General features: G+C 39.4%; 1 long non-coding RNA gene across 1 annotated transcript in view; it reads right to left on the bottom strand.

The window, feature by feature from the left end:
• The window catches only part of LOC122792458, a 110,983-nt gene that overhangs the window by 328 nt on the left and 91,076 nt on the right, over nucleotides 1–19,579 (bottom strand). Inside the window, exon 2 of the long non-coding RNA XR_006363310.1 lies at nucleotides 1–7. This exon is cut by the window's left edge and continues 328 nt beyond it. This is a non-coding gene — a long non-coding RNA (uncharacterized LOC122792458). The remainder of the gene's footprint in view (nucleotides 8–19,579) is intronic.

The raw sequence follows: 19,579 nt of genomic DNA, 5'->3' as shown, positions 1-19,579 counted from the left end.
CATAATCCTGTGTGACATAAAACAGAGAAGGATAAAACACATTAATGTCACATAAGTAAGGTATTTCTTCACAAAATAATCAGGTCTGTGTACCATTTGTCAACATAAAGCATTTGAAATACACTTTTCATTTAGTATAACAGAATGGTAGGTGTATTCTCCACCTTCCCTCACACACAAATGAAGGTTTGTACAAACCAAGGGTTATCACATAAGTAATGTCTGTGTGCATTTGTGTGTGTGTGTGTGTGTGTGTGTGTGTGTGTGTGTGTGTGTGTGTGTGTGTGTGTGTGTGTGTGTGATATATATATATATATATATATATATATATATATATATATATATATATATATATATATATATATATATATATATATATATGTGTGTGTTTTCCACACAATTAACATGCTGTCTAAACATTTTCATCACAAATGCACTTGAAACACCCTTTTCATTTAGGACAACAGAATGGTAAATTGCACACCCACACTCCCCAAAAAATGTAAGGAGGTCTATAAAAGTACCCATTCCATCAACATTCATATAGTGAAGACTGAAAAGTTATGTCATTGATTACTGGATGACAGTTATCATTGCTAAATAGTAAAGAAGTCAATTTATGAATGCTAGACAATTTTCACTGCGCCCACCAGTCCTGTTGATGTTGCTATGAGCCATCTGAGAAGCATAACACCAGTGTCAGTGACATGTACATTACTATTTCTCTCCAATACCATATGAAATTGTAAAAGCAAATGTTAAGAACAATAATTGTACAAAAAGTATAACCTGCCTATGCCACAAATGTAAATGTCTGCCAAAACTGCCTATGCCAATAGTGAAGTATAAAAGTGCTTACAGATAAAACTTGTTTTTCTCGTGTCTATATAAATACATTTGCAACAGTTTACAAATTATAAAATGTCCTTGAATAATAAAAGCATACCTTAGCAAAATAATTTATTTCTCTGCAGAGAAATTACCTTAAAAATACCAACAATCTTCTGTTTTGTCCAAATACACACGTCTCCTCACCCACAAGTTCCCTAGCCACATGGTTTCTTGTTTATAGTGTAGATTCAGCTATACTGTGAAGATGTAGATGAGGTGCAAACTCATTAGAATTGCTGAATATCAAACTTTTGAACTTGTGTAGCAGATGTAAACATAGTGTAGGCTCTACACCATTATTTGTTAATGGCTTGCAACTGTGAATGATTAGTGTGACTGAAGGGAAACACAACAACAATTCAGACACTCTTTCCTCCAGTGGGTGTGTCAGTGAGGGTGCACTTAAAAGTGTGAGACTAACTTCAATGAGCTTTTAAAAAAAGCAAAACAGTATGCATTTATAATATTTGTCCATAATAGCAAAACTCTCCTGCCTTTGCTTAAACTGTTCAGTGTTATGCATTTTTATCACACCTTTAAAGCAAAATGATGGAAGATGCACTATAGACTGCATGTCTGATAATAAAGCAGAGATAAGGGAAGAATAACCAGAATACAAAGAGAAGACAGAGCTGCATTTCTGCAAGCATATTCATAAATGGTTGTATAATCACTCATTGCACTAAATATATTAGCCACACATGTACAACCATAGGTTCATAGGTTCATACTAGGCTATGTGCCCTAGGGCATTTATAAGCCTAGCCAGAATGTGTTTGGCTTTCGCCACCCATTTTAAATTTATTTTGCTATGCCCTTTTTCAAGGTTAGTATACTGTGCCTCTGTCTAACAGTGACACAGAAGTGATACCCGGGGTAAACCTACGATCTCCCATCCACTCATCAAGATTCTTCTTGAAGAGAGTCAGTGAGGGACTCTGCCTAACTGGGACTGGGATTTTATTCCAGAGTGAAGGGAGCCTCTGGGTTATGAATCTGTCCCTCCAGCATGTCCTATTTATTTCAGTGCTGAGGTTCAAGTCTCTCGAGTGCGTAGCTCGATGGGATTTGGATTTTCTGAGGTGCAGCATGTCCATTAATTCCGGGTTGGACACGGCTTTATACGTCAGGCACAGATCGCCTCTGAACAGGCGGTATGCCACTGAGTAGAGCTGGAGTTTCTTTAACCGGGCAGCATATGGCATCTGTTTGAGCCCTTTGATCCTCTTGGTGAGGTACGTTTGGGGTCTTTCCAGTTGCTGCAGGTGTCTGGTAAGGTACATCCCAAAAGGGGCATTGTACTCAATTATGGGCCTGATGAGGGATGAGTAAAGAGGCACGATGACCTCCCCTGATCTAGATGTGAATCCCTTCATGATTAGGTGGGCTATATAAAATGTTTTTCTAACCACTTTGGCCACATGGTTGTCAAATGAGAGATTGCTATCAACTTGGGTCCCCAGGTCCCTAATTACTTCTTCTGTACTTAATGGATTACCACCTATGTGGTAATTTGTGGGCACTTTGTTTTTGCCAAAGGGATGACTATACACTTTTTGGCATTTAGCTTGAGGCCATGGCTCTGGCACCAGTTGTCTGTTTCTATGAGGCCCTTTTGGAGGATGCTTGTGTCGGCTGGAGAGTCGAATATGGTGCCCAGTTTGCAGTCATCTGCGAACTTGGTCAGCCACAGTCCTTCCATGTTGGCCTGTACCTCCGAGAAATATATACCGAACAAGAGAGGTCCCAGGACTGAGCCTTGTGGGACACCACTTGTAACTGGTTTGGAGTCTGACATGGCTCCAGCAATTCTAACCATGTGGGTTCTGTCCTTGAGCCAGTTTGCAATCCATCTAGTGACATAGGGGTTTATATTCAAGCTGGTGAGCTTATCTATAATGCCCAAGTGGGGTATTGTATCAAAGGCTTTTGCGAGGTCCAGGTAGGCTGTGTAGACCACCTTCCCCTCATCAATCGCCTTGGTGACTGTTTCAAAGAAATCAACCAGGTTTAAGAGGCAGGATCTGCCCTTAACAAAGACAAACTGGGTAGGATCCAGTGTCTGTAGGTCTCCAATATCTTTATTTATGAGGTCCACGATGATCCTTTCCAACTGAGAATGTCCAAGTATATGAAATGTTAATACTGGTTATGAAATATGAATTGCTTTTTTGCACATGATTTTATTGGTGTTGCAAAGCAGTGCCTGTGGCAAAGACAGATAACCCACTGTTTTGTAATAGTGCAGTAGTCTGATGGTTCAAATCCAGAGCTGTTTTTTAATGTTTTCTTTTTTTTTTAGCTTTACTAGTTGCGCAGTGCATGGCTTGGTGCAAACACGGTTAACCGGCTAACAATTGAAAATCTAATGTTGGTTAGCTTATGAAGTGCAGACATGCTTTGTGGTACTGTGCAGTGGTCAGCAACATGGATGGTAATGACTGCAGAAATGATGCCTGCTACCCAGTTGTCTTTGCAGTACAAGGTGTAAATATGTTGAGCTAAATAAGAGAGAAGATAGTAAAGCAGGGCTGGAGTCCCACAGTAGTTATTTTTACTGTGGAATGGTCATAATTGTTATGAACAGAAAGAATATATGTTCTCTAATGCCTTTTACATTTGATGGTTGCCTACCTATGCACAATCAAGGTTCACAGCTTAAGGAATAAAGTGAAAAATGTAATTGGATTTGCCTTCCTTTGTACAAACAGGCTTAGTGGTGAGGCATGGCCGTCAGCATTTTGGACAGTACTAGTGTGGAAAATACATCTGCTGCCTAGCTTTCCCTGTGGCACCAGGTGTTAAGTACAATGAGTTCATGGTCAGAACACAGGTGAGCCAAGACTGCAATCCATCACAATACAAGTTAGAGTGTCCCACTGTATTTTTTCCAAAAATGTGATTATAAAGGTAATACTGCATAACAATAGCTATGTATAGCAGGTTAATTGAGCATAGACATACTTTTTTAGGTATCATATGTATTATGTATGTAACTGGTTTATCATCACAATGATGATTATGTCATAAGAATGCAATTGCATATCTCTGATGGACACAATAGTTTACTAAAATAATCTACATCCTTTCCATAACCTAAGTATAACTGTAAAATAGAATGTATTGTGTAGTAGGTACCACAAATCACAAATGTATTAATAAAGTAATGCAAGTCTATATATTCCCAGTACACAGTCAAACATTACTCCTGCATCACATCTGAGAATGCATAAGCCAGGACCGTGTAATGTCACACACATACAGGCTTAATTGAAGGATGGCTCCAGTCCCTCTTTAAAATCTATGTCTGTGATGCCCATGATAGACGAAGACTTCTTCTGTGACAATGAGGACTAATCACCTGTGTGGAAACATTTGCATACTCTTTTACATAGATTTGAATCCCACCTTGGAAAAATGACTTTTAACACTGTGCAAGTCCCTGCAAAATAAGTCCCAAGTCATGTAATTTATCCATCCAACGCCATGGCTTAAAAGCCAAGTCATTTAGCATTTCAAAATGTGACCAGGTATAGCAATACACATGCCATAAATTAATGGCAAAAGGCAAATTCCCATTGCTGTTTCATAAACTGCCTTCCTTTTTGTTTGGCAATTTTTCTCTCTGCTTAACATCTCACAAACACTGTTGGCATGGTTACACGTGTTTACGCATGGGTAGTAAAAAGTGATATCACAAATTGTTGGGAAAGCACTTGTAATGTTGTTGGTGGACTTTGCAGACATGGCAGGAGATGGGAAAGATGGTGCCAAATTCAGGGCACATAGGTGGGGTGTGGAGGAGTCCAAAATATTTGTTGCACTCCTCGTGAAGCACTACAGCCATAGGCTTCTGCAGGGGGACTACACTGGGTCTTGGTATAAGGCTGAGGTTTGGAACAGCCTAGCCAAGGTTGTCTCCAGTGTGACTGGCATACCGCACACTGGGGAGCAATATGCAGGCACCATTTCAGTGACCTCAAATGGCGCAAGCAGGCACAACTGGACTAGTAGCTGGACAAGTTTAGAACTGCTGAAATCCCACAGTTGAATAAGTATACAGATAAAGCAACTTTAAATTTTATGGAAATCTAGAGGTAGCTAAGGCTGCTATGCATAACACTTTCTTGTCTCTTTTCCTCTCCTTTATTTTATAGCTGCACAAGAAATTTCAGCAAACAGAGAGATTGGAGAGCCTCAAAGAGGCACAGGGTATGTATGCAGGACAAATGAACGTGATTGTATTAAATATATTGGTATTCTATAGAGCAGTAACAACTTAAGTATGGAGATCTTAACTGTAAAAGTAAGCATGCATGCTTTTCTCTGTAACACTCGGAATATCTGCATATTCCAAAGACTGCTTGTAAGAATTTATAGTCCTTTTTGGGATTGGGAAAGCTGTATAGCTAATATAATAATAAAAGTATATTTATTGTAATAAATCTTGAATGTGTCATCCTCGTTGAAGTGCATTCTGACACTGATAAAGTCAGACATCTGTGGTGGTGCTAGTCTTATGTTGTATGAAATCCAGCTTATATACCTACACAGGTGTTGTGACTGAATCTGACCTCAGTCAGCTGCTGCATGTGTGGTCGTGTGCAGTTGGTGGTGTATTAATGATCATTGTATGATGTTTTGAATCTCTTTTCATTTGACTCCCACTCAGTAGAACATTTTACATAGGCCCATGAATCCAATGTCTCCTGTTCTCTCTGTACAGATAATATCCTTGTTGTGGAACACTGAGGATGTCATCATCTCAAAGATGTGCACACACATTGTGAAGCAGAGCCCCTAAATTACCCTGTGCATGTCCTCTCCAGACCACTGGATGTGTGATTGCTAATTCTGTCATGTGGTGGTGCACATCACACATACCTCTCAACCATACCGAATTTCTTGGTGAAGTCCAAATAATGGGGTGCCACGATTCCTGAGTGGCACCCCTTCATTTACAAATTTCCTGGCTTTTTTTTAAATTTTTTTTTTCAGCTTTTTTGGGCTGATGTCATCACGTGCAGATGCATGTGCGATGATGTCAACTCCATGAACAGCTTGCCAGCCTGTCGGAATTGGTCTCGAGGGATTCAATGTACTTTCAGCCAACAGCAGTAAAAAAATAGCATGCAAGCCATGCATGCATTTCCTGGCTCATATTTCCCAGCTGCTACAGGTAAGGACAAGTATAATATATTCTCAACATAAGACCACTTTGGTTCTTTTACTAGTGGCTTAGCAGTTCTTTTCTACTGCAAGCGTTAGCTTGAATGGTTCTGTACTAAGCAGTTATTTTCTCTTCCATGACCGTTTACATTCTGTACTGAGCGGTTCTTTTCTCTTCCATGACCGTTTACAAGCACCGGGTCCATGCATTGTGTGTGTGTGTGTGTGTGTGTGTGTGTGTGTGTGTGTGTGTGTGTGTGTGTGTGTGTGTGTGTGTGTGTGTGTGTGTGTGTGTGTATGTGCTTGTGTTTAACAGGAAGAAAAGAAAATGCAGTAGTGCTTTCTATATTTTTAAACTTGTTATGGAATCTGCAGCAATGGTGTAATAAATGAAAAATAATTGCTGAAGATTTAGTGAATTAATTTCCAGAAAGTGGCAGATCTATGAGTTCAGAACAGATTTCCTTAATATATCAAGACAGGATATTTCATTTATCATGTGTTCTACTTATCCATTTTCACATTTTTTTGTTTGCATTTGTTACTGTTTCCGGCTGCATTTAATGTTTATTTATATTTCCTTACCAACAGCCGCTGCTTTAAGCATATGTCTGTCTTGAAGTTTTATATTTGTTTACCAATGACCACTTATTGCATATGTCTTTGTGCTTTGAATGAACAGTCATGGAACAGCTATATTTAAGGTTTATTTAAATTTGTTTACCAATGGCTGCTGCTTTAAGCATATGCGGCAAACTTCATGACACCCACGCAAATGGACAATAGAGGTATGACTGCCGAATCCTACACAAATGCACTTTATAAGCACTTACACGAGTGCAAGGATCATGCTATCCCTAATAGAACCAAGATGTTATCCTCCAAAAAAAGGAAGCCAATCTGGTGGTCCTCTGCCATAAACAAAGTCTACAACAGAAGAAAGAAACTGTTGCAAAAAAGAGTAAAATCCCATGACTGGAGGAACTCCCTGGTCAACCTCAGTAAGAAGCTGAGATCCCTCATAAAATCCTCCAAAGCTAGTTACGAAAACAAAATTGCCACTGACTCTAAAGACAACCACAAAGCATTCTATAGCTATGTCAAGAATCTAAATGGGAACACTCAAATCTGCTCTGAGTTACAGCATAATGGCACTAAATATACAGAACCAACTGATATTGCCAACATCCTAGCAGATAGGTTCAGTGCTAACTTTACCCCCCTCTCACCCCCTAGAGGGCCCATCTCTATAACGGAAGAATGCAAAGTTCCTATAATCACGGCTGCACAGGTAAAAAGCACACTCTCCAAAGCCAAGAACACAGCATCCATGGGACCTGACAATATCCCAGGCTGCGTTCTACACGAACTACAGAATGAACTGGCACCCTACCTAAGTGCCATGTTCAATCATAGCCTCACCTCAGGCTTTGTACCCACTGAATGGTACACCATGACAGTTATTCCAAAAGGGGGAGCCATGACGGACCCCGGTAACTACCGCCTCATTAGCCTGACGAGCCCGGTCTGCAAGGCCATGGAATGTATCATCGTGGAACTCATAAACAAAGACATTGATAATCTCCAAACTCTGGACCCTACTCAGTTTGGATTTGTAAAAGGCAGATCATGTCTCCTAAACCTGATTGACTTCTTTGAAGCAGTCACCAAAGCCATAGATGAGGGTAAAATGGTTCACACAGCTTATCTAGATCTCACCAAGGCTTTCGACACCATCCCCCACTCTGGAATTATAGATAAGCTCACTAAACTAGGTATAAATCCCTATGTCACAAGATGGGTTGCCAACTGGCTCACGGACAGAACCCACACTGTGAAAGTAGCGGATTCCGAATCCGACATCAGACCAGTGACAAGTGGAGTACCACAGGGTTCAGTCCTGGGTCCTCTCCTGTTTGGTATCTACTTCTCTGAAGTGCAGGCCAACACAGAAGGTCTTTGGCTAACAAAGTTTGCAGATGACTGCAAACTAGGAGCCATAATCGAAACTCCTAATGATGTGGACAAACTACAAAAGGGCCTCACTGAGACAGATACCTGGTGTCAAAGCCATGGCCTGAAGCTCAATGCCAAAAAGTGTATTGTCATCCCCTTTGGTAAAAACTCTGTACCCATGAACTACCACATAGCTGGTAGTCTACTTAATGCTGAAAATGTGATGAGACCTTGGGACACAGGTGGACAGTAGTCTCTCCTTTGATAATCACATCGCCACAGTTGTCAGGAAATCCTTCTACGTGGCTCATCTCATCACAAAAGGATTCTCATCCAGAAAAAAAGAGGTCATTGTTCCCCTCTACTCATCACTCATTAGACCCATTATAGAGTACGACGCCCCTTTTGGTATGTACCTCACAAGACATCTACAACAGCTGGAAAGACCACAGAAATACCTCACAAAGAGGATTACTGGCGTCAAACAGATGCCCTATGCAGACCGTCTCAAAAAACTACAGCTTTACTCCATCGCATATCGCCTACTCAGGGGCGATCTCTGCCTAACATACAAAGCTATGTCAAACCCAAAGCTGTTGGACATGCTCCACTTAAAGAAATCCCAATCCCTCTGAGCTACACACTCTAGGGACCTTAACCTTATCACCACAATAAACAGAACATGCTGGAGGGATAGATTCCTGTCCCAGAGACTTCCCATACTCTGGAACAGACTACCTATCTATGTCAAACAGAGCTCCTCATTAGCACTCTTCAAGAAAAATCTTAATGATTGGATGGGAAATGGGAAATTCACCACGGGGATCACTTCTGTGGCTCTACTTGACAGGGGCACAGGAAAATAATTTTCTTGGGTGGCGAAAGCCAGGGTACATTTTTTGGCTAGGCTTGTATGGGCCCTAGGGCCGATAGCCTAGTACCTACCTATGAACCTATGAACCTATGTCTGTCATTAAGTTTTATATTTTTTACTAACGGCTGATTAAGCATATGTCTGTGCTTTGAACAAACAGCCATGGAACAGCTGCATTGGGTATATTTATATTTGTTTACCAATGGCTGCATTTATGTTTGTTGTTTTATTTATTTTACCAACAGTTTGCTGCATCTGTGTTTGCATTAAGCATTACAGCATAATGTTTGCATTTCGGTTTGCTTCTGCAACTGCATTAAGGTGTGTGTGTATGCGTGTGTGTGTGTGTGTGTGTGTGTGTGTGTGTGTGTGTGTGTGTGTGTGTAAGTAAAATGCCCCAAGTAGATCCAGTGCATATCATTAATAATAACACAAGAGAGTAAATCGAAAAAACAAGAAGCAAAAATCCACACCAAACAGGAACCCCAGTAACACCAACGAATAAGTATCCAAAAACACTGACTGAGGTATGGCTCCAGTTCAAAGAAAAAGGTAAAAAAGCAATGAAAAATTCTTCAGTAGCAGTACTGGTTTATTACAAAGAGACACAAGCACTTTCACCAATGCTTCATCATGGAGCATTGGAGAAAGCGCTTGTGTCTCTTTGTAATAAACCAGTACTACTGCTACTGGTTGCTACTGCTACTGAAGAATTTTTCATTGCTTTTTTACCTTTTTCTTTGAACTGGAGCCATACCTCAGTCAGTGTTTTTAGACAAGAGAGTAAATGATGCCTTATTCATTTTTGAGACCACAATGAAGTAAAGTAGGAATACATTTGTTTTCTGTTTATGTCTGCATTTACTTTGTATGTGTAGATTATTATTTAAAGTTTCCAGAGGCCATGCAATTAACAAATACTACAGGTAACAGTGTGATTATTGTATTTAAGGCTGTGCTTTCCAGACAAGGACTACCTGAAGTGGCAGTATCATACAATGGCCAACAATATGCATGTATTCAACAGATTTTCAGAGCAGTGGGTTTGTCAGTTATGAAATGGACAAAAGGTCCAAACTGTGAAAAGATTCATGAAGAAAGTTAACAACATTAAATGTCTGTGTTATACAGACAAACATCTAGCTTTGCTGGAATATTGAAATACACCCTGTAGCCTTTTGCTATATTAGTTATTGGTAGGTCACAGATCATAGTGTATAATACCTTTTTGTGCTTTCTTTAGGCAGAAAACCTTAGAGACTGAAAGAAAGCTAGTCTTGCAAAATACCATTATTATCAAAGAGTAAAATGATATTTTCTTAAAAAGGGGGGATAGAGTGAAAATACAGCAATATTCCTCAGAGGAGCAACAAGAAATAGTTGTGAAGTTCAGTAAGCAACATATATATTTTGTTAATCATACTGAGGATGGAAAGTTACTAAGTAGAAATCGAATACATTTTTAAACAGTGAGTATATTCTTGGTGACTGTTGAGTACAGAGACTGTATTTAAGACGCCTTGAGTATAGAGGTAATCAGAGAAGTGTTCAGAGAGATCCCCAGGAATTTATCATAAGAGCCATTTCCATAAGCAGCAATACATGAGTAAAGAGTGTTAAACTGAGTCCAGAAAATCCTAATAGACTGTCTAATGGGGACTTAATTACAACAAGTATTAGTATGTCAGCATTAGAAGTGCAAGCCACAAAGCCCCTCCCAAATATACCAAGTATGGAAGAAAGTTAATAAAAAAATCAATATGCTTAGACCATAAGAAATGAAAAGTGCTTAATGAACTCCATTGTGATGACTATGCTACTGTTATGTTAACGGGGTTCACCTTTGAATTTGAAACCACGAAACTGAAAAAGTATTTAAAATATATAAATGTCCTTAAATTTGAAAATATTCACGGTACTATGTTTTCTAACTGAAGCAATATCCACAATACAGATGAGGTTAATCCTATCTATCTCAGAGTAAAGTAGAAGTTATTAACTTTATAGGTTCATCGAATGTTACTATGCTAACAGCCCTAGAGCCCTTACAAACCTAACTACATTTATCCCAAGTTGCCCCAATTTTCAGTGGTTAGGTGAGTGAAGTTTGCAGAGTTAAGGGTCTATGATGGTTAATACCAACTTCCTCTGTCCAGGAGGGACATGGGTGCCACCAAAGGAGTGAATTTGTGGTCACTCATCCATTGATCTAGGTTGCATTTGAAGAGGGTCAGGGAGGGGCTCTGTTTCATGTGAATTGGAAGCTTGTTCCAGAGTAGTGGCAGTCTCTGAGAGATGTATCTATCTGTCCAACATGACCTGTTCATGTCAGAGGCTAGGTTAAGATCCCCATGGAATGAGTGACCCTAGTGCAGTTTGATTTACAAATGTGTAGCATTTCATCAGGGCTGGGTCAGATTCTGCCCTGTAAGACAGGCACAGGTCATCGTGATCAGCATAACCTGAGCAGCTATGGACAATGTTGCATCTTAGTCTGTTGGGTTTGTTTGGTTTAAAATATTAACAAAACTGCAGTCTGTAATAAGAGAGATACACAACCTTGTTGTAAGACCATGACACACTGAAGCAGTTCTCACTGTGATATCTGACATTTTCCAGAACCAGCACGAGAACCACACATTTGACATGTTTTTTTTGTCCCGTTAAAAGCTTTTGATACAACAAATCATGCCCTTTGCATTTCAAGATTCTGTAGTTTATGTTCTTAGTTCTTCTGTGCTTCCTTATATTTCATAAATGCTGTATGTTTGTTCCTGAACATTTGATGGTATCCCACTTGACAGCTGCAGTGTTTTTTTTATTCTGTTTAATTTTTGTATTCGATTCACATCATGTCTTGTGTCTGCAGTAGTTTTATGTATTTTCTTCTATTTATCTGCAGTGCTTTACTGGATGTAACCCATGTCACTTGGGCTACTGCAACTGTGATCTATTTGAACATTTACTGGTTGTCATAAGTTAACTAAAACAACTGTACTTTATCTAATGTAGAGAGGAACAGGAAGAACTTGGGTTAAGTCATCATTCACTAAGTCATTTACTAGTTTTAAGTCAACTGGATTTTTGGATCACTTCTACAGTTTTACTTGTGAAGAGTGGAATCTGCCCTGTTTCTTGCTAATACTATTATTTCATGTTAGTCACTAAGTAGACTAATAAAAGTTAATTTTATTTTTATACAAGAGAATAGTATTTTAGTTGTATACAAGATCAGATATTAGTAATATAAATAAAACAGTTTTGTTCTGGTTTATATTTTATTATAAATATTTATTATTTATTTATTTTTATTTATATTTATGTTATTTAATGAATAAGGCTGAAGTGCAGCTGCACCCAGTTAATGTTATTTTTATATAACAATGTTGTATTTTAGTTTTGCACAAGTTCAAATATTAATATAAATAAAACACCATTCTTCTTGTTTTGTGTTTCATGATCATATTTTGGTTGTCTTTACATCAGTTTGCATTTAAAAGTTGGTATCCCACAATTCCATTGGAGTGGGTGGGGACTACATAATTATGTATGCAATTTTTATGTTAATCAACATACAGATTTGTACCTATTTTTCATGGCCCTTTGTCCAGATTTTTGCTATTTCCAGGTTGAGAGGTGTGATGTCACATATGGACAGAGTCATTCTGTAATAAAATCAAACACATGCACACAAATGCACATAGACCTAATATTTTCCATTATATATACATAGCGATTTTTTGTTTAATAGTGTAATAATAATTAAAATTTTATGTGCTTTTGACCATTAGCCTAGTAATGCCTTGTGACCACCTGAAGATTGCACATATCAATGTTATTGTCATCCACATGAGCTTTGTTGAGGTGTGGATGTACTGTAGCCCTACTATTCCAATCTGTGATTTGAGCTCCTGTATTGATGTCCACTGCTGCCATTTGGTTACATGTCCCTTCCATAACAGTTTTAGTAATATACCTCCTGAAAACTGGGGACATGGGATGATGCTATGTATATTGTTGCATTACTAAGACATGTATTCTTGTTGTTGAGTAAACCAGCATTCTACACAGCTCTCATGCAACTGTCACAGTGACAGTTGCAGTGTGGCATGGGTGTGCACTGTATAACTTGCATCTGGAAATGTTATCTGACATATAGCAGTATTATGTCATACTGATTACACAGGTATATATGCCAGGATTTATCCACATTTTGTAATGCTGTTATATACACAAACATATGACATGTTCAGATCCACTTACAACCTTGGGGAATTCATTGTATGCACCATTGTATTGTTATCCACAAGGATTATTCAGGTGTTCCACAGCAGCACTGTGGGACTGTTAGCAATTGTGTCATTATTTATTTATTCATTTTTTGTATGAACTGCATCCACCTCAGTTGTAATGTGTTTTATATTTTGATAGGGTCCTCACCCACACATTTTCACAGATAAACATATAAACATATGATGTACAACTGATGTAATGACATGAAACAGGTTGAGCTGTACAACTGTGCTAACAGTTCCCACTATGGTGCATGTGAGTCATACCCAATGTTGTATTTGGAGGTGATATCACAAAGCATTTTGTAACTGTGTCTGAAAGCTTAAGGGGAACACCCAGCTTTGCACAGAGCTGACAGTGGATGGCAACATCCGTACTCAACCAGAGGAAATAGACCACCTGCTAGCTGACAGATTTGGATCAAACTTCAAACCCTTATTTCCACTGGTTGTCACCCAAAATATACCTGTAACCATTCCTCAGCCTGTTGCCCTAAGAGAGCATATCATCTCTGCCCTATCTAAGGCCAAAAACACAGCATGAATGGGTCCTTACAGCATCCCCGGTCGCCTTTGAAATAACTTCAAACCAGACCTAGCAGACCCACTTAGATCCCTATTTAAACACAGCCTCCAGACAGGCTATGTTCTGGTGGAATTGTTGACAGCAACAGTCCTCCCTCTGCACAAGGAGGGGACCATCAACATACACAGGAAATTATAGACACATAAGTCTGAATAGCCTCATCACTTGAGACCATGGAAATATTCTTCATGGACCTTATCAACAAGGACATAGTTAATCTCCTGACTCTGGAACCAACCCAGACTGGATTTGTTAAGCATAGATCATGTCTGTTAAATGTGGTTGACTTCTTTGAGAAGGTCACCAAGGCCATGGATGAGAGAAACACTCTGCATCCCACATACATTGACCTGGCCAAGGCATTGATACAATTTCCTATTCAGGTATTATAGAGAAACTCTGTCAACTGGTCATAAACCCCTACGCCACCAGGTGGGTAGCCAAATGGCTCACCGATGGGACACATACTGTTAAAGAGGATGAATTCACCTCTAGCAAGAGGCCAATTACCAGGGGTATCCCACAGTCAGGCTCTTTCCTGCTCAGTATTTATTTCTCAGGAGTCAATGCAAATGTAGACGGTCTTTGTCTGACCAAGTTTGAGAATTACTGCAACTTGGGGGCATCACTGAATACACGAACGATATGGATATACTCCAGAAAGGATTAACGCTCACAAGTAACTGTTGCCATAGCCATGGAGAGAAACTAAATGCAAAAAAAATTATTCCCTTTTGTAAAGCAGATACCCCACCTAATTACAATATAGACAGCACCCCCCTTAAGAGTAGACCCAGTGATATGTGAGCTGGGTACTCAGGTAGATACTAATCTGAACTTCAACCATGCTGTTGTAGAACAGAGCGTGTGTATGTAACTTTAAGAAGGATTTCCAGATGTAAGCACATGCATATAAATACTGAGCACGTGCAGGCAGCAGCAGTGCCATTTTGAGAGAACAGTCAGAGTGTTAACATGTAAATGTGTGGTAGTCAGTCTGTTTACAAGTTTATTTAAGTTTAAGTTACAAAGCCTCATTCCTGATGTATTTGTGTGTAATAAAGCTGCTTGAAAAGAACCCACAACCATGATTAAAAGAAGCCAGAAATGAACTAAAGGTAACCAAAACTTGTATGAATGATTTATTTTGCAAAGAAAATGAAACAGAGTATTTGTAAATCAGAAAATGCATTATTAATCAAACAAGTAGCACAAAATGTATTATTAATCAAACAACAGGCTCAAAATGTATTATTAATTAAACAAAATGGTCGAAACCACGATATTTGATAAAACTAGCAGAAGTAATCATATGGGGCTCAGAATTATCTTTAGTTTGCATAATGAGCATGTTTAAAGGAAAACAAACACAAGAAAAGCATGTTAAGAGGTTAAATGAGCATAACGAGTACAATGAAAGGGCAAAATAAACTTAAAGAGCAAGGCGACTGCATATTTTTTAATAAAAGACTGTGTTTTGGGCATAAAGACTACCATTTCGCATTGGCCAAAGCCATTCAAAGCATAACTACAGTTTGAAATATCTCACAATGTGCAGTGTTTGCAGAGTGTGTGCTTATTACAGTGAAATTATTTCAAAGAGTTTACTGCGTGCAAAGTTCAGTTATATTGCAAAATGCAGTCAGAATACAGCCATTTTGAAGAGTTTTTTGTGTTGTGTACAATTTATTCTCAGAGTGCCACCATTTCCAAGTGTTTCTTACACTGTACAGAGTTATTTCACAAAATGCAGCCATTTTGAAAACTTCTTGTGCTGTGTACAATTTATTCGCAAAGTGCATTCATTTCAAAGTGTATCTTACTCCGAGCTTCTTCTGCTGTCTGCAGTTTATTTGCAAAGTACAATCATTTCAAAATGTTTCTTACACTGATGAGTAGTTTTGCAAAGTACAGTGATTTTAAAGTATTCTTGTGCTACATAGACTTATGTGGCAAAGTGTAGTTATTTCAAAGAGTTTGTTGTGCTAGTGGGCATAATTACAAGTACTGGCATAAAATTCTGTCATATATTTGTGTGTATGTTCATACATGATTTCAGGCACTTTCACCACTGTGTGTTGATATGGCAGAGGCATTTTGAAGACCTAGTCCACTTGTGTTTGAGCATAATATTGCAGAGGATTGGAGAGTATTCGAGCAGGAATACAATATTTTCATACAAGTAGCTTTTTTAAACAAAGATACACATATGAGGGCACTCATTTTGCTTAACTTAGCTGGGTCAGAGGCCATTGAGAGAGAGAGAGTGTTCATTTGGGTATGCACGTGCAAGCAGCAGTGCCATTTTGAGATAACAGCCAGAGTGTTAACATGTATGAGTGTGGTAGTCAGTCTGTTTATAAGTTTATTTAAGTAAGTTACAAAGCCTTATTCTTGATATGTGTGTAATAAAACTGCTTGAACAGAACCCATAACCGCTTGTCTGTTTTATCCTGAGCGGACGAGTGACACCTGTGTCCACAGTGGTGAGAAAGTCCTTATATGTAGCACAACATATAAGTAAGGGAATGGCATCCAGATCAGAGGACATTATAATTCTATTGTTCTTGGCCCTCATCACACAAATAATTGAGGCCAGCACACCATTTGACATGTACCTAACAAGACATCTACAACAACTGGAGCAAACCCAGAGTTTTCTCATCAGGAAGATACAGGTTAGGAAAACCAAGTCCTACAGACTACTAAGGGGTGATCTGTGTCTGGCCTACAGGGCAGTGTCCGAGCCAGCCCTGATGGAAATGTTGCACATTCATAAATCAAAATGCATGTGAGTCACTCGTTCCCAGGATCTTAACCTAGCCCCACAGATAAGTAAACCATTTTGGAGAGATAGATACATCTCTCGGAGACTACACCTTCTCTGGAACAAACTTTCCATTCATGTAAAGCAAATCCCTTCACTGACCCTCTTCAAGTGCATCCTAGATTAATGGATGTGTAATGGTAAATTTACTCCTGGCGTGGTGTCCATGACTCTCATGGACAGAGGCAGTCAGTATTATATACCATAGCATAAGCCCATACATGTGTGAACTTCATTCTCATAACTATTGAAAATTGTTACACTTAGGTTAAATCTGGCTAGGCTTGTATGGGCTGTTGGGCCATTAGCCTAGTACTCTGCTATGAACATACAAACCTATGAAGTGCATTTGTAGCCTGTGTACAGTTATAGTGTGACTGGACTTGGTCACAGATGTACCACTACATCACATCAGTATTACCACTTGATAGTTTGCATGAACATGCAGGATTTAATGTCAGTATAACATTTTGAATGGCAATGTTGGGGGACAGTGATCATGTGTCACATGTCTTGACTTTTGACATGTGCTTATAGTGGGTGTTCCATGTATTGTTTGGTATGTGTACAATATTACAGTGACAGCTTCCTCGATCATTGAAACTTGACTTTGCACTGCTGTACTTTCTGAGCCATTTGACTACCTACCTGGTGATGCAGGGTTTTATGCCCAGGTGAGAGAGGCATTGCCATCATTTTTACATACTGCTGTACCATTCATTATAACAGATAACTTCATAATTCACACATCAACTGCAGATGCTTCGGGCAATATCCATTGGTATTCCATGTGTCAGATGCATGGAATACCCAGCTGTGTGTAGGGAATTCAGTCATAATAGTGTGGTGTTTGTATGTGTTGTTATCTATATGGCTGATACGTATGTCAGCCAGGGCTGCTTTAGTCAAGTGTATCACATTTAGCACACTTAACTCCCACACATCTTGTAGGCCATACAGAACTATTCTTTGGAATGTATACCCATTAAGATTTGACAGTGCAGACTTCTCTACAAGGTTTTCTACTGGATGCCTGTGAGATATGTCTTTCTGTGTTGCACCCAGTAAATATACAGCTTATTTACAACATTGATGGTATGGGTTTAATTCTTGCAGGTGGTGATTGTGGCTTATGTGTCATGAAACCCTATCTACTGGCAATGAGTGGCCCTGATTTCAACTCCACTTTTAACAATGTCCTCCTTAAACCATACAAAAAGTGGCCATTTTTGGAGAAGGGATGGTGAATTTCAATCACAGAATACTGGCAGTCATTACAGTTGTACACATCTGTTCCTGAAAAACATATATAATAAGTTGCACTCACATATTCTGTCAGTACCGCATAAAGTGCCCATGATTGTGGCTGTTTCCGTCTATATTTATCTAGGAGTCTGTTGCTATGTTTCCCAGGTTGTTTGACAGTTATAGTGACATGTCAGTCATATTCAAAAAAGTAATTTTTCACATCTTCAGAGTATACACATACCCCTAATTTATATACCATCCTAGCTAAATGTCCTGAGCATGTCACAAAAATTCAGCTCTATTGACATGTAACCTTGTGTGACCATCACATGTATACTATAATGTGAGTTTATATCATAATATAATTGCTCAGGAGGTGTAAGCAGCAGTATGTCTACCACATAAGGAGTGGTTCTGGCCCAGAAATTGTAGTTATTGGCCGTTTGGGCAATCTCTTCCATCTATCTCAACTTTCTGATTTGAAAGCCTGCATTTGCACTTGTTTCTGTCCTGTAACTCGTCTAGTGCAGGTATAGATTCTTAGTTTTAACACTTAAATTTGCTTGTTCATGCTCAACACTTGTTCAGAACTTGTAAGCACTAAATAACCTACTAATTACTATAGCACTCAATCTTCCTCATTACCTAGAGGAAAACAGTTTTTTGTACTTACTTTTCTCACTTGCTTAGAGAAAAACAGCTCTTGTACTCACTTTCCCCACTTATCTAGAGGAAAATATTTTTTTTATTCAGGCATGTCCAAGGGTCAGCTGCCAGTGTTCTCTCCTGTCTATCTGATGAATCTGGGCATCTTGAGGCAATGTAGAAATTGCTCATGTACACTGACAACCCTCTCCTCCTACCACCCAACACTACAACCTGTTAGAGATGCACTTATCTAGCCAAACTGGAGGTAAAGCTCTCTCCAACCAAGACTGAACTTGGCAGTCATGAGGAGAAGGTAAACATTTGCACCACACCACACTCATCACATAGTCTCACTAAATCTACACCACCAAAATCTACACACAGTAACACAAAAACATTCGCGGAGGCTCTCAATAATAATCTGTCTAAGCAACAGAGACCTCCAAAGTAGAAACGCAAGCAACCTCCATCCCTCAACACAACCCAAATGACACATAGCCCACAGACTCAATGTGCCACTCAACCACAGCCAATAAGGCAATACAACGTACCCAACACACTAGTCATAGGTGACTCTATAGTCAGGCACACTGATGTCCCACTCACCAGGCTAGACAAGGAGAAGGTCACTGTCAGCTGCCTGTCGGGGGCCAGCATCCGCCACATAACCCATGCGCTTAGGTCACTCCACACCAAGTACAAATATGACTCTGTCATTGTCCATGTTGGTGTGAACGACCTGAGACGTACCTCCCTGGACTACATGAAAAGAGACATGGAAGAGCTCTCCAATCTTGTAGCCCAGGCAGGTATGACCCTAGCCCTGAGTAGCATTCTGCCATCGCCTAAAATGATACCGCAATACAAGGACAAAATGATTGACTTCCAACAATTGGTTAAGCTTCTGGTGTCATTCTAAGGGGATCCAGTATCTGGCTGCTTGGGATGACATGGTCGATAGACCATGATGCTTTGCCACAGATGGCATGCACCTGTCGCCCCTGGAATTCTGGATACTGGCTAAGGCTCTTGCTGCCCCTATAGTGCCTTTTTTAGGCAAGGTTCAAATAACAAATTCACCACCATAA

The sequence above is a fragment of the Protopterus annectens genome, chromosome 1.part2 (genome assembly GCF_019279795.1).
Source record: "Protopterus annectens isolate FY-2018-M chromosome 1.part2, PAN1.0, whole genome shotgun sequence".
NCBI classification, from domain to species: domain Eukaryota; kingdom Metazoa; phylum Chordata; order Ceratodontiformes; family Protopteridae; genus Protopterus; species Protopterus annectens.
This window is presented reverse-complemented; position numbering and strand designations above follow the sequence as displayed.